The sequence below is a fragment of the Siniperca chuatsi genome, linkage group LG3, assembly GCF_020085105.1.
Source record: "Siniperca chuatsi isolate FFG_IHB_CAS linkage group LG3, ASM2008510v1, whole genome shotgun sequence".
Lineage (NCBI taxonomy): Eukaryota > Metazoa > Chordata > Actinopteri > Centrarchiformes > Sinipercidae > Siniperca > Siniperca chuatsi.
The window spans coordinates 1445001-1457928 of NC_058044.1; the positions used below are offsets into that span (position 1 = coordinate 1445001).

The 12928-nt window shown below is 46.6% G+C and overlaps 3 protein-coding genes and 1 long non-coding RNA gene across 8 annotated transcripts in view; 3 read left to right on the plus strand and 1 right to left on the minus strand.

Annotated features, from left to right (window-relative positions):
- LOC122873026 (NACHT, LRR and PYD domains-containing protein 12-like) overlaps positions 1-12928 on the plus strand; it is a 657912-nt gene that overhangs the window by 595827 nt on the left and 49157 nt on the right. The gene's annotated exons all lie outside the window — the stretch shown is intronic.
- The window catches only part of LOC122873028 (NACHT, LRR and PYD domains-containing protein 12-like), a 1034258-nt gene that overhangs the window by 398470 nt on the left and 622860 nt on the right, over positions 1-12928 (plus strand). The window lies entirely within an intron of this gene.
- The window catches only part of LOC122873033 (NACHT, LRR and PYD domains-containing protein 3-like), a 573599-nt gene that overhangs the window by 105440 nt on the left and 455231 nt on the right, over positions 1-12928 (minus strand). The gene's annotated exons all lie outside the window — the stretch shown is intronic.
- Positions 5924-7576, plus strand: LOC122873094. The gene is made up of 2 exons (XR_006377355.1): positions 5924-5969; positions 6060-7576. It is a non-coding gene; the product is annotated as an uncharacterized LOC122873094 (long non-coding RNA).

The following is a 12928-nucleotide window of genomic DNA, read 5'->3' on the forward strand; positions in this document are numbered from 1 at the left end:
TCTCTCTCTCTCTCTCTCTCTCTCTCTCTCTCTCTCTCTCTCTCTCTCTCTCTCTCTCTCTCTCTCTCTCTCTCTCTCTCTCTCTCTCTCTCTCTCTCTCTCTCTCTCTCTCTCTCTCTCTCTCTCTCTCTCTCTCTCTCTCTCTCTCTCTCTCTCTCTCTCTCTCTCTCTCTCTCTCTCTCTCTCTCTCTCTCTCTCTCTCTCTCTCTCTCTCTCTCTCTCTCTCTCTCTCTCTCTCTCTCTCTCTCTCTCTCTCTCTCTCTCTCTCTCTCTCTCTCTCTCTCTCTCTCTCTCTCTCTCTCTCTCTCTCTCTCTCTCTCTCTCTCTCTCTCTCTCTCTCTCTCTCTCTCTCTCTCTCTCTCTCTCTCTCTCTCTCTCTCTCTCTCTCTCTCTCTCTCTCTCTCTCTCTCTCTCTCTCTCTCTCTCTCTCTCTCTCTCTCTCTCTCTCTCTCTCTCTCTCTCTCTCTCTCTCTCTCTCTCTCTCTCTCTCTCTCTCTCTCTCTCTCTCTCTCTCTCTCTCTCTCTCTCTCTCTCTCTCTCTCTCTCTCTCTCTCTCTCTCTCTCTCTCTCTCTCTCTCTCTCTCTCTCTCTCTCTCTCTCTCTCTCTCTCTCTCTCTCTCTCTCTCTCTCTCTCTCTCTCTCTCTCTCTCTCTCTCTCTCTCTCTCTCTCTCTCTCTCTCTCTCTCTCTCTCTCTCTCTCTCTCTCTCTCTCTCTCTCTCTCTCTCTCTCTCTCTCTCTCTCTCTCTCTCTCTCTCTCTCTCTCTCTCTCTCTCTCTCTCTCTCTCTCTCTCTCTCTCTCTCTCTCTCTCTCTCTCTCTCTCTCTCTCTCTCTCTCTCTCTCTCTCTCTCTCTCTCTCTCTCTCTCTCTCTCTCTCTCTCTCTCTCTCTCTCTCTCTCTCTCTCTCTCTCTCTCTCTCTCTCTCTCTCTCTCTCTCTCTCTCTCTCTCTCTCTCTCTCTCTCTCTCTCTCTCTCTCTCTCTCTCTCTCTCTCTCTCTCTCTCTCTCTCTCTCTCTCTCTCTCTCTCTCTCTCTCTCTCTCTCTCTCTCTCTCTCTCTCTCTCTCTCTCTCTCTCTCTCTCTCTCTCTCTCTCTCTCTCTCTCTCTCTCTCTCTCTCTCTCTCTCTCTCTCTCTCTCTCTCTCTCTCTCTCTCTCTCTCTCTCTCTCTCTCTCTCTCTCTCTCTCTCTCTCTCTCTCTCTCTCTCTCTCTCTCTCTCTCTCTCTCTCTCTCTCTCTCTCTCTCTCTCTCTCTCTCTCTCTCTCTCTCTCTCTCTCTCTCTCTCTCTCTCTCTCTCTCTCTCTCTCTCTCTCTCTCTCTGTCTCTCTCTCTCTCTCTCTCTCTCTCTCTCTCTCTCTCTCTCTCTCTCTCTCTCTCTCTCTCTCTCTCTCTCTCTCTCTCTCTCTCTCTCTCTCTCTCTCTCTCTCTCTCTCTCTCTCTCTCTCTCTCTCTCTCTCTCTCTCTCTCTCTCTCTCTCTCTCTCTCTCTCTCTCTCTCTCTCTCTCTCTCTCTCTCTCTCTCTCTCTCTCTCTCTGTCTCTCTCTCTCTCTCTCTCTCTCTCTCTCTCTCTCTCTCTCTCTCTCTCTCTCTCTCTCTCTCTCTCTCTCTCTCTCTCTCTCTCTCTCTCTCTCTCTCTCTCTCTCTCTCTCTCTCTCTCTCTCTCTCTGTCTCTCTCTCTCTCTCTCTCTCTCTCTCTCTCTCTCTCTCTCTCTCTCTCTCTCTCTCTCTCTCTCTCTCTCTCTCTCTCTCTCTCTCTCTCTCTCTCTCTCTCTCTCTCTCTCTCTCTCTCTCTCTCTCTCTCTCTCTCTCTCTCTCTCTCTCTCTCTCTCTCTCTCTCTCTCTCTCTCTCTCTCTCTCCTCTCTCTCTCTCTCTCTCTCTCTCTCTCTCTCTCTCTCTCTCTCTCTCTCTCTCTCTCTCTCTCTCTCTCTCTCTCTCTCTCTCTCTCTCTCTCTCTCTCTCTCTCTCTCTCTCTCTCTCTCCCTCTCTCTCTCTCTCTCTCTCTCTCTCTCTCTCTCTCTCTCTCTCTCTCTCTCTCTCTCTCTCTCTCTCTCTCTCTCTCTCTCTCTCTCTCTCTCTCTCTCTCTCTCTCTCTCTCTCTCTCTCTCTCTCTCTCTCTCTCTCTCTCTCTCTCTCTCTCTCTCTCTCTCTCTCTCTCTCTCTCTCTCTCTCTCTCTCTCTCTCTCTCTCTCTCTCTCTCTCTCTCTCTCTCTCTCTCTCTCTCTCTCTCTCTCTCTCTCTCTCTCTCTCTCTCTCTCTCTCTCTCTCTCTCTCTCTCTCTCTCTCTCTCTCTCTCTCTCTCTCTCTCTCTCTCTCTCTCTCTCTCTCTCTCTCTCTCTCTCTCTCTCTCTCTCTCTCTCTGTCTCTCTCTCTCTCTCTCTCTCTCTCTCTCTCTCTCTCTCTCTCTCTCTCTCTCTCTCTCTCTCTCTCTCTCTCTCTCTCTCTCTCTCTCTCTCTCTCTCTCTCTCTCTCTCTCTCTCTCTCTCTCTCTCTCTCTCTCTCTCTCTCTCTCTCTCTCTCTCTCTCTCTCTGTCTCTCTCTCTCTCTCTCTCTCTCTCTCTCTCTCTCTCTCTCTCTCTCTCTCTCTCTCTCTCTCTCTCTCTCTCTCTCTCTCTCTCTCTCTCTCTCTCTCTCTCTCTCTCTCTCTCTCTCTCTCTCTCTCTCTCTCTCTCTCTCTCTCTCTCTCTCTCTCTCTCTCTCTCTCTCTCTCTCTCTCTCTCTCTCTCTCTCTCTCTCTCTCTCTCTCTCTCTCTCTCTCTCTCTCTCTCTCTCTCTCTCTCTCTCTCTCTCTCTCTCTCTCTCTCTCTCTCTCTCTCTCTCTCTCTCTCTCTCTCTCTCTCTCTCTCTCTCTCTCTCTCTCTCTCTCTCTCTCTCTCTCTCTCTCTCTCTCTCTCTCTCTCTCTCTCTCTCTCTCTCTCTCTCTCTCTCTCTCTCTCTCTCTCTCTCTCTCTCTCTCTCTCTCTCTCTCTCTCTCTCTCTCTCTCTCTCTCTCTCTCTCTCTCTCTCTCTCTCTCTCTCTCTCTCTCTCTCTCTCTCTCTCTCTCTCTCTCTCTCTCTCTCTCTCTCTCTCTCTCTCTCTCTCTCTCTCTCTCTCTCTCTCTCTCTCTCTCTCTCTCTCTCTCTCTCTCTCTCTCTCTCTCTCTCTCTCTCTCTCTCTCTCTCTCTCTCTCTCTCTCTCTCTCTCTCTCTCTCTCTCTCTCTCTCTCTCTCTCTCTCTCTCTCTCTCTCTCTCTCTCTCTCTCTCTCTCTCTCTCTCTCTCTCTCTCTCTCTCTCTCTCTCTCTCTCTCTCTCTCTCTCTCTCTCTCTCTCTCTCTCTCTCTCTCTCTCTCTCTCTCTCTCTCTCTCTCTCTCTCTCTCTCTCTCTCTCTCTCTCTCTCTCTCTCTCTGTCTCTCTCTCTCTCTCTCTCTCTCTCTCTCTCTCTCTCTCTCTCTCTCTCTCTCTCTCTCTCTCTCTCTCTCTCTCTCTCTCTCTCTCTCTCTCTCTCTCTCTCTCTCTCTCTCTCTCTCTCTCTCTCTCTCTCTCTCTCTCTCTCTCTCTCTCTCTCTCTCTCTCTCTCTCTCTCTCTCTCTCTCTCTCTCTCTCTCTCTCTCTCTCTCTCTCTCTCTCTCTCTCTCTCTCTCTCTCTCTCTCTCTCTCTCTCTCTCTCTCTCTCTCTCTCTCTCTCTCTCTCTCTCTCTCTCTCTCTCTCTCTCTCTCTCTCTCTCTCTCTCTCTCTCTCTCTCTCTCTCTCTCTCTCTCTCTCTCTCTCTCTCTCTCTCTCTCTCTCTCTCTCTCTCTCTCTCTCTCTCTCTCTCTCTCTCTCTCTGTCTCTCTCCCTCTCTCTCTCTCTCTCTCTCTCTCTCTCTCTCTCTCTCTCTCTCTCTCTGTCTCTCTCCCTCTCTCTCTGTCTCTCTCACTCTCTCTCTCTCTCTCTCTCTCTCTCTCTCTCTCTCTCTCACTCTCTCTCTCTCTCTCTCTCTCTCTCTCTCTCTCTCTCTCTCTCTCTCTCTCTCTCTCTCTCTCTCTCTCTCTCTCTCTCTCTCTCTCTCTCTCTCTCTCTCTCTCTGTCTCTCTCCCTCTCTCTCTCTCTCTCTCTCTCTCTCTGTCTCTCTCTCTCTCTCTCTGTCTCTCTCTCTCTCTCTCTCTCTCTCTCTCTCTCTCTCTCTCTCTCTCTCTCTCTCTCTCTCTCTCTCTCTCTCTCTCTCTCTCTCTCTCTCTCTCTCTCCCTCTCTCTCTGTCTCTCTCTCTCTCTCTCTCTCTCTCTCTCTCTCTCTCTCTCTCTCTGTCTCTCTCTCTCTCTCTCTCTCTCTCTCTCTCTCTCTCTCTCTCTCTCTCTCTCTCTCTCTCTCTCTCTCTCTCTCTCTCTCTCTCTCTCTCTCTCTCTCTCTCTCTCTCTCTCTCTCTCTCTCTCTCTCTCTCTCTCTCTCTCTCTCTCTCTCTCTCTCTCTCTCTCTGTCTCTCTCTCTCTCTCTCTCTCTCTCTCTCTCTCTCTCTCTCTCTCTCTCTCTCTCTCTCTCTCTCTCTCTCTCTCTCTCTCTCTCTCTCTCTCTCTCTCTCTCTCTCTCTCTCTCTGTCTCTCTCTCTCTCTCTCTCTCTCTCTCTCTCTCTCTCTCTCTCTCTCTCTCTCTCTCTCTCTCTCTCTCTCTCTCTCTCTCTCTCTCTCTCTCTCTCTCTCTCTCTCTCTCTCTCTCTCTCTCTCTCTCTCTCTCTCTCTCTCTCTCTCTCTCTCTCTCTCTCTCTCTCTCTCTCTCTCTCTCTCTCTCTCTCTCTCTCTCTCTCTCTCTCTCTCTCTCTCTCTCTCTCTCTCTCTCTCTCTCTCTCTCTCTCTCTCTCTCTCTCTCTCTCTCTCTCTCTCTCTCTCTCTCTCTCTCTCTCTCTCTCTCTCTCTCTCTCTCTCTCTCTCTCTCTCTCTCTCTCTCTCTCTCTCTCTCTCTCTCTCTCTCTCTCTCTCTCTCTCTCTCTCTCTCTCTCTCTCTCTCTCTCTCTCTCTCTCTCTCTCTCTCTCTCTCTCTCTCTCTCTCTCTCTCTCTCTCTCTCTCTCTCTCTCTCTCTCTCTCTCTCTCTCTCTCTCTCTCTCTCTCTCTCTCTCTCTCTCTCTCTCTCTCTCTCTCTCTCTCTCTCTCTCTCTCTCTCTCTCTCTCTCTCTCTCTCTCTCTCTCTCTCTCTCTCTCTCTCTCTCTCTCTCTCTCTCTCTCTCTCTCTCTCTCTCTCTCTCTCTCTCTCTCTCTCTCTCTCTCTCTCTCTCTCTCTCTCTCTCTCTCTCTCTCTCTCTCTCTCTCTCTCTCTCTCTCTCTCTCTCTCTCTCTCTCTCTCTCTCTCTCTCTCTCTCTCTCTCTCTCTCTCTCTCTCTCTCTCTCTCTCTCTCTCTCTCTCTCTCTCTCTCTCTCTCTCTCTCTCTCTCTCTCTCTCTCTCTCTCTCTCTCTCTCTCTCTCTCTCTCTCTCTCTCTCTCTCTCTCTCTCTCTCTCTCTCTCTCTCTCTCTCTCTCTCTCTCTCTGTCTCTCTCTCTCTCTCTCTCTCTCTCTCTCTCTCTCTGTCTCTCTCTCTCTCTCTCTCTCTCTCTCTCTCTCTCTCTCTCTCTCTCTCTCTCTCTCTCTCTCTCTCTCTCTCTCTCTCTCTCTCTCTCCTCTCTCTCTCTCTCTCTCTCTCTCTCTCTCTCTCTCTCTCTCTCTCTCTCTCTCTCTCTCTCTCTCTCTCTCTCTCTCTCTCTCTCTCTCTCTCTCTCTCTCTCTCTCTCTCTCTCTCTCTCTCTCTCTCTCTCTCTCTCTCTCTCTCTCTCCTCCCCTCTCCTCTCTCTCTCTCTCTCTCCTCTCTCTCTCTGTCTCTCTCTCTCTCTCTCTCTCTCTCTCTCTCTCTCTCTCTCCCTCTGTCTCTCTCTCCCTCTCTCTGTCTCTCTCTCTCTCTCTCTCTCTCTCTCTCTCTCTCTCTCTCTCTCTCTCTCTCTCTCTCTCTCTCTCTCTCTCCCTCCCTCCTCTCCCCCCCCCGCTGACCCAGGTCCCGTGCAGCCTTATTATTACCACATTAGGAGTTGCCTTGACGACATGCGGTGATTATTAATAAAATAATTGTGTTTGTTGTGATCAGATCTGCGAGGCTGCATGTTGACGTCACGATGACGGTGAGGACACCTGTCTCAGGATGTTGTTCGGTCAGCTCCCATGTGCAGAGACAAACCAGCAACGTGTCCGTCCGTCCCTCAGTACTTCCTGTCTGCGGCTCTCACCTGCGAGCCCATTGGTTCCTGCTGAAGATCTTTATAAACACCTCACAAATATATAGTTTCATGTTTTAATCAGACCAACAGGAGGAAACAGAGCATCTGTTGGGGACTACTTCCAGCGGCGGATGAATCCACACGTGGCGCTGTAGTGAGTGTTTGGGGCAGCAGGACGGTGTGTGTGTTCATGGATTAGACTGTTTTCAAAGCGTGTATAAAACAAAGATCCATTCATCAGGCGTCACTTTCCAGCTGCTTCCTCTACATGGAGGTCAGGTTACCACGGCAACAGCACACCTGTTGCACCGCAACATCTGAAGAGGTGCACCAACTGTACACAGGAAACAGTTTTTTTTTACTTTCCCATTTAAAGGCTTTTTGTGTTTCAGCTCCCGTGTAAGTGTTACATCACTGCTTGATCTCCCTCCCGCTCTGGTTTCAGTGAGCTCCTCATCACCCTGAGTCCATCACCTGCGCTGCTTCTGGTCTGTCTTCCTGCGGTTTGCAGCTGCCAACAGACCGTTTCAGAAACTCTTCCCTGGCGGTGAGTTCGAGGACGCTCTGACATCAGAGTTTTCACAGTCGGCTGTTGAAGACGTTGTTGTTGCCCGTGCTGGGAGACGGCTGCACACTTAAACCCAAAAACGGAAGTTCGTTTGACAATGACGACTGCACGTTTGACGAAAAAGAGAGGTTTCCATTCCAGGCCTTTTGATATCATCATCATCATTATTATTATTATTATTATTTTTATTATGTGACATTGGAGATGGTGAGAAGCTGCTTCAGCCTTTTATATTGTCAGGGTTACAGTTACGGTTGATTCAAGAGTTTGGACTTTTATTTCACTACAAAGTGTGACATCATGTCAATAAACGATCTTTGGATGTTTGACACCCCCCCCCCCCTTTCCTGTCTTGTTTATTCCTCATAATTACAGCAGACTTTAGCGCCACCAGGTGGCTGTTCATGTCATTCTCTGGCATTTGATTCGTGGTGTGAAAGCAACAAGGATGGAGGGAGTGTGTGCATTGGCAGTGGGGAACCTCCGGGTGGAGGCATTGTCATGTCATTGTCAACAACAACAACACACACACACACACACACACACACACACGCAACCTTGTACTTCTATCCTTGTGAGGACTGTCACTGACATAATGCCTTCCCTGACTCTAACCCTTAAAACCAAACAGCCCTTTGAAGTTGTGAGGACCGTCCAAAATGTCTCCACTTTCCACAAATGTCCTCACTCTGTAGGTAAAAAAGCTGTTTCAGTCCTCACTATGTAGCAAGTACAAACACACACACACACACAAAGGTCACTGAAGGTCGCCCCTGTTGTCAAAAACATGGCTGATTAAAGACTTGACCAATTATTTTATTAAGGTGAGTCTCTCATTCTGTGTGTGTGTGTGTGTGTGTGCGGTTTCATCCCCCAGATTAAAGGGTCAGGTTTCCACGGCAACTTCAGGTCCAGTTTCTTTCAGTTTCTGTCGCTCTTCAGCGCTAAACAGAAACGCCCCCCAGTCAGCTGACGGCGAGTCACAGACGGACGATGCTGCGTTTGCTTCTGACTCCACCTGCAGCTGTGAGATCTCAAACAAACAGCTAAAACAACAAACTCTAAAACTTCGATTTGCTCGCAGAGGTTTCCCGAGACGTTGGAAAGGCCGGGTACTAAATCTGACGTTTTGACAGTTTGTTGTCATTTTGCAGGTCTGAGGAACTCATTACATTTTATTCGACTTCTCTTGGGATGATCACGTCGCTCTGTGTCTGATGGATGTGTTAGCTTTATGCTAACATGTTAGCATCAACTGCTTTATAAGCTGATAAGCTGATAATACGCTTTTGATCTGGACCGGGTCAGATGTGGCCCAGATGGGACAAAAGCAGGGAAATCTCCCTTTTTGCATTTTCACAAACAGAAAGAAGAAAACAAACAATTTCTGATTCATAGTCTGATTTGTGTTGTGCGTTTTTTTTGCCCTTGTAGCGCCCCCTGGTGGTCGATTTGAATGAAACTTTCAGGGCAGGTTTCAGGTCCTTCTGTGGACACATCCTGTAAGTTTCGTGATGATTGGCCCAAAGGCTGTTGACTTTGGGTTATTTATGTGCTGAGCCACGCCCCTTTTGAAGTTCATTGGTCGATATCTTGAAAACTAAATAAGACATCAACAGGCTTTACACAACTTTTGATAAGCTTCATCCAATGATGAGCCACTGAAAATTTGGTAGCAATCGGACTTACAGTTTAGGAGGAGAAATGTGTTTTTCAAAACATTCAAAATGGCGGACAATCTTGTTAGGCGGACTTCAGTGGTCCAAGAGGGTTTTTGTAGAGCACAGTGAGCTGGACTTGTGAGAGAAATCTCAATTCATTCGGACTTACGCTGTGAGGGGCGTGGCCTGTTCAAAATCGCATTTTTGGGTCTTAATTACAGCGCCACCATGTGGCCGATTGCGCTCATATTTCTGTGGAAGCACCTGCACGTCATTTCCAGTTACTGGGCCAAGTTTCGTGTTTCAGCTCGTTCCAGCTCACGGGAATTTGAGCCGAAGCAGCAGACAACAAATAATAACAATAATAATAATTATAATAAACCGGCACAAACATCAAAGGGGCTTGAACCCCTAATAAACAGCACAGAGTAACAACACGGGCAACAACAACATGACAGAAAACCACCAATCGTTCTCACGGATACAGAAAATAACCAGGAAGTCCTCATGTCTAAACGCCAACGTCGGTAGTTTGTCGCTGCCTTTAAAAATGACTCAGATGTTACAAAAAGGATTGTCTGACCTACCGTCTCTGGCTGGACTGCAATTACATTTAGGCAACTAAAACGACTTGATTACGGTTGGAGAAAGATGGTGGTGCTCAGTAACAACACCACATTACGCATCATTTCTCCGGCGAGGACAGACCCAAAGTAACAAACTCTGCAGAGGAAACGCCGCACATCATGTTTGATTTATTCTGTCACTTTTAATAAGGACTAAAGCACAAACTGTGAGTACACGCCAGCGTTCCTCAGCCTTTCAGTTTTCAGTTCACAAACTGACCAGAGAGCCTGGAGAAATGGATTATATGGACATAATGACATTTCATACAGCAGTGCAGCCATCGTCCAACAGATATCAGTCATTCATAGAAATCTCCCACGACTCCGTCTGTCAGCTGACCTGTGAGGAGTCCTGAGATGAGACAAAGGCTGACAAAGTGACTTTCGTTGTTGTTATCTCATCTAACCCCTAAAATCTTGCCCCCTAAACCTAATAACTGGTTGCTCCACCCTTAGCAGCAACAACTGCAATCAAGCGTTTGCGATAACTTGCAGTGAGTCTTTTACAGCGCTGTGGAGGAGTTTTGACCCACTCATCTTTGCAGAATTGTTGAAATTCAGCCACATTGGAGGGTTTTCGAGCATGAACTGCTTTTTTAAGGTCATGCCACAGCATCTCAATAGGATTCAGGTCAGGACTTTGACAAACACTTTTGCACACCACTGTAGATCCACAGAAACTGATTCTTGACTTCATGTTGTCCATTTCTAGAGTATTGCAAACTTTCATATTTTGGTTTTGGAGCATGGAGGGAGATCAAACTGAGTCATATAGACATGATTACTCATTTCAGAAGTATCCATTTAAAGCATCTCACTTTATTACAGCAACTCTGTTGTTTTTTCTGTGAAAAGTCATTTTTGATTTTTTAAGGACTTCCAAACTGAATGCAGTCTAATCCGACAGCGCTGCAGTAAACCTCCTTCATGAAGGTTATAATGTTCAGTTTGTGATGCTGGTGAACATACAGAAACACCTGTCGGCCAGGTGTAGCTACCTAGTGAACTGGCAACTGGAGTGTTCTTTTCATAAACCGTAAACACTGGAAACGTAACTTGGAGACAGTTTCTAACCTGGAAGCCGCCAGACAGACATGGTACCTCAGAGAATGATCTCTGAGCCTCACATAAAGTTCATGCATTTAAACCTGCGTACTGCAGCCTCCTCAAATCTGCAATGATCAATAACTGTTAACACTGGATGTGTAATGTGAAAGCAGCGTCTGGTAGTGATGAATCCACAGAGAGTCACCAGCATCTCTGCAGCTCTGCGGAGCTTTTTACCTGTCCACCGTTGGAGTTTGTTTCTGCTGTGAGCGACTGTTGCCTGCCTTCTCCAGTGTGAGCCGCTTTGTTAACAGTGATCTGCACCAGCTCCGCCTGCAAGTCTGCGTTTGGGTCCTGTTCCCTGGTATTCCCTGTTTCCCAGCTTGACTGATTCATTAGAGAAGGGGGCGAAAACAAAACCCTGTCCAACTGTGTTAGTGAAGGGAATCAAGAGGCAAACGTTTCTCACAGGAATATCTAGAAGAGATCCGACACAATTTAGTCACATTTCCAAGGAGGGCCACTGTTTATTTACGCTGTCTGCAGTTTGTCCCAGCACTTCTCTTCAGCATCAACAGAAGCATCAAATTAAATTTCAGTTTTCACTTTTATTTATTTTGTGTTGCTCTTATTTGCCTCTTAACAGTTTCACCTGCTCCTGTGCTGATGTCTGCTGATGTCGTTCGCAAGTTCAGATTTGTTGAACTTTGACCTGAGCTTCCTTATGTCCTAAAATAACGACATTGATGAACCATCATCTCTGTTGACTTCTATTCTATTTAAACCTTGAGTTGTATTTTTGTATTCTGGTAACAAATGCTGTTACAGAGTTTAGAAATACTGTTCTTACTTTCTGCTTTATTAAAGGTCAAATCTGAAAAACACACTGAAATGGTCTGAGTGGGAAATAAATAGAAGAGTGGAAACTTTTACAAGTAGTGAACTCGGCGGAGGTCAGAGTGGACAGCGTGCTGCAGGCTGAGAGTCTCAGCAGCCTTGAAATGAAACCAGAACAAACTAACAAGCTGAATAAATTCCATTTGCACAGAAACATGAAGCTGATTCTCCTCCAGCTGTGGAGACACTGTTGTTGAGTCCTGAACTGATGCAGCGAAACAGCGAGAGGAGCAGAGATGATGCTCGGAGTCCAAAGGTCCTGATCCACCATGGTCACAGTTTGGAGTCGAGGAATTTGAGCGATACATTTGGACTTGGTAAAGACGTTCGTAGTTGGATTAAAAACTTAATTTTTATAAACATTATAGTTCAGACACATTTCTCAGTGAACTCCACCACCTCAAACTGGATTTACACTCGTTTCACACAGACACATACTACTTTAAAAACTGTTCAACTTATGTTCAAAACCTAAAATTAGACTGCAATCTGCAACAGCTACATCTAAAAAAAAAATAAATCGAAATGCTTGTAATCTGTCTGTGCGGAAGGTGTGATGTCGTCAGCGTATGTGAATCTAAACGCGTTTGTTTCAGTGGAATGACTTTAGGAAGATAAAACCTACTTAATCATTTAATTTTCTGGTCTTTGTGTTCTGAATGACAGTGTTATTGTGGAGAGACAAATGTTATCAGTGCTCTGGTACAATAGGTTTGAGGTTTTGGATGTGAGACTAACTGTTGTTGTTGTTGTGCTGAGCTGCATGTTGTGTGAGTAACCAACCGTAAAAACTAATGATTCACGTGTCAACCATCAGGCCGACGACCCCTCAGCGATCTGGACTATTCGGAAACAGAGTCGCAACTTAGGAGACTGGTTAAGAATCTTTTGTATCGTTCAGCGACGGAATATGTTTTCATCCAGATGGTCAGAAGAGTCTTTGTGTTTTTCAAACATTGCCAGTTAGCTATCTTTTAGAGAAACCGGTGGTTACCTCTGTGACCTGAATCTATGCTGATGCCTGAGGCACAAACAGAGGCGGGGCTTTACATAAACAGAGTGGTGAGTTTTATTCTCATGGCCGAGGTTATCTCAACTTACCGGTTGTAACCTTCACAAGTTTCCTGACAGTGACCTCGAAAACACCCAGCATCTGTTTACACATGGCCGAGTACTGAGCAGAATAACTCCTACACGGTGTAAATTACATTTCACGTTGGATTTATCCTCTCGCTTTAGTTCTGAATTCATGTGTACGTCTGAAAAGACTAAAAGTCCACGGGCACATTATTTACTGTAACTGTCTCCATCCAAACCACCAGATAACAGCTGCACACGTCATCTTCTTCTTAACAAGTCCGGCCTGGAGCTCCACCTTTTTATTTACAATACAGGTAGACGTGTGTCTGCGATCACCTGTTACAACTCAAGAAATGCAGGATTGGACCCAAATGCAGACAAAGCAGGCAGGAAGGATGATTTCAGTGATTTACTGATAGTTGAAGGCTTACAGGCAGGTATAGGTAGGCTGGCAGGCAGGTCCGGGTTCACGTTCTGTCATGAAAACAAAGGCATGCGGTATTTGACAACTTTAACAAACTGGCAAGGGACTAATGGAAGTGGACCGGTATATATAGAGCGACTGATGAGGGAAGGCCAGGCAACTGCAGAGCCGATGAGGGAAGTGGGAACAGGCGTGTAGACTGTGACATCGCCAACATTAAATTCAATTTTATACACTGGTGTTCCCAGAAACAAAAGATTTATTTATGGATCACCACCAGGATCACGTTCATGTCAAAGTATGAAGATTAAAGAGGAAACTCTGTATGTCATCAGATCATTATCAGTATCATTTTTGCATGTAAAACAGACAAACCGAACTGAATTAAGAGTTTAAAACAATTTCAGGAATACAAATTACAACATGAAAAACATTA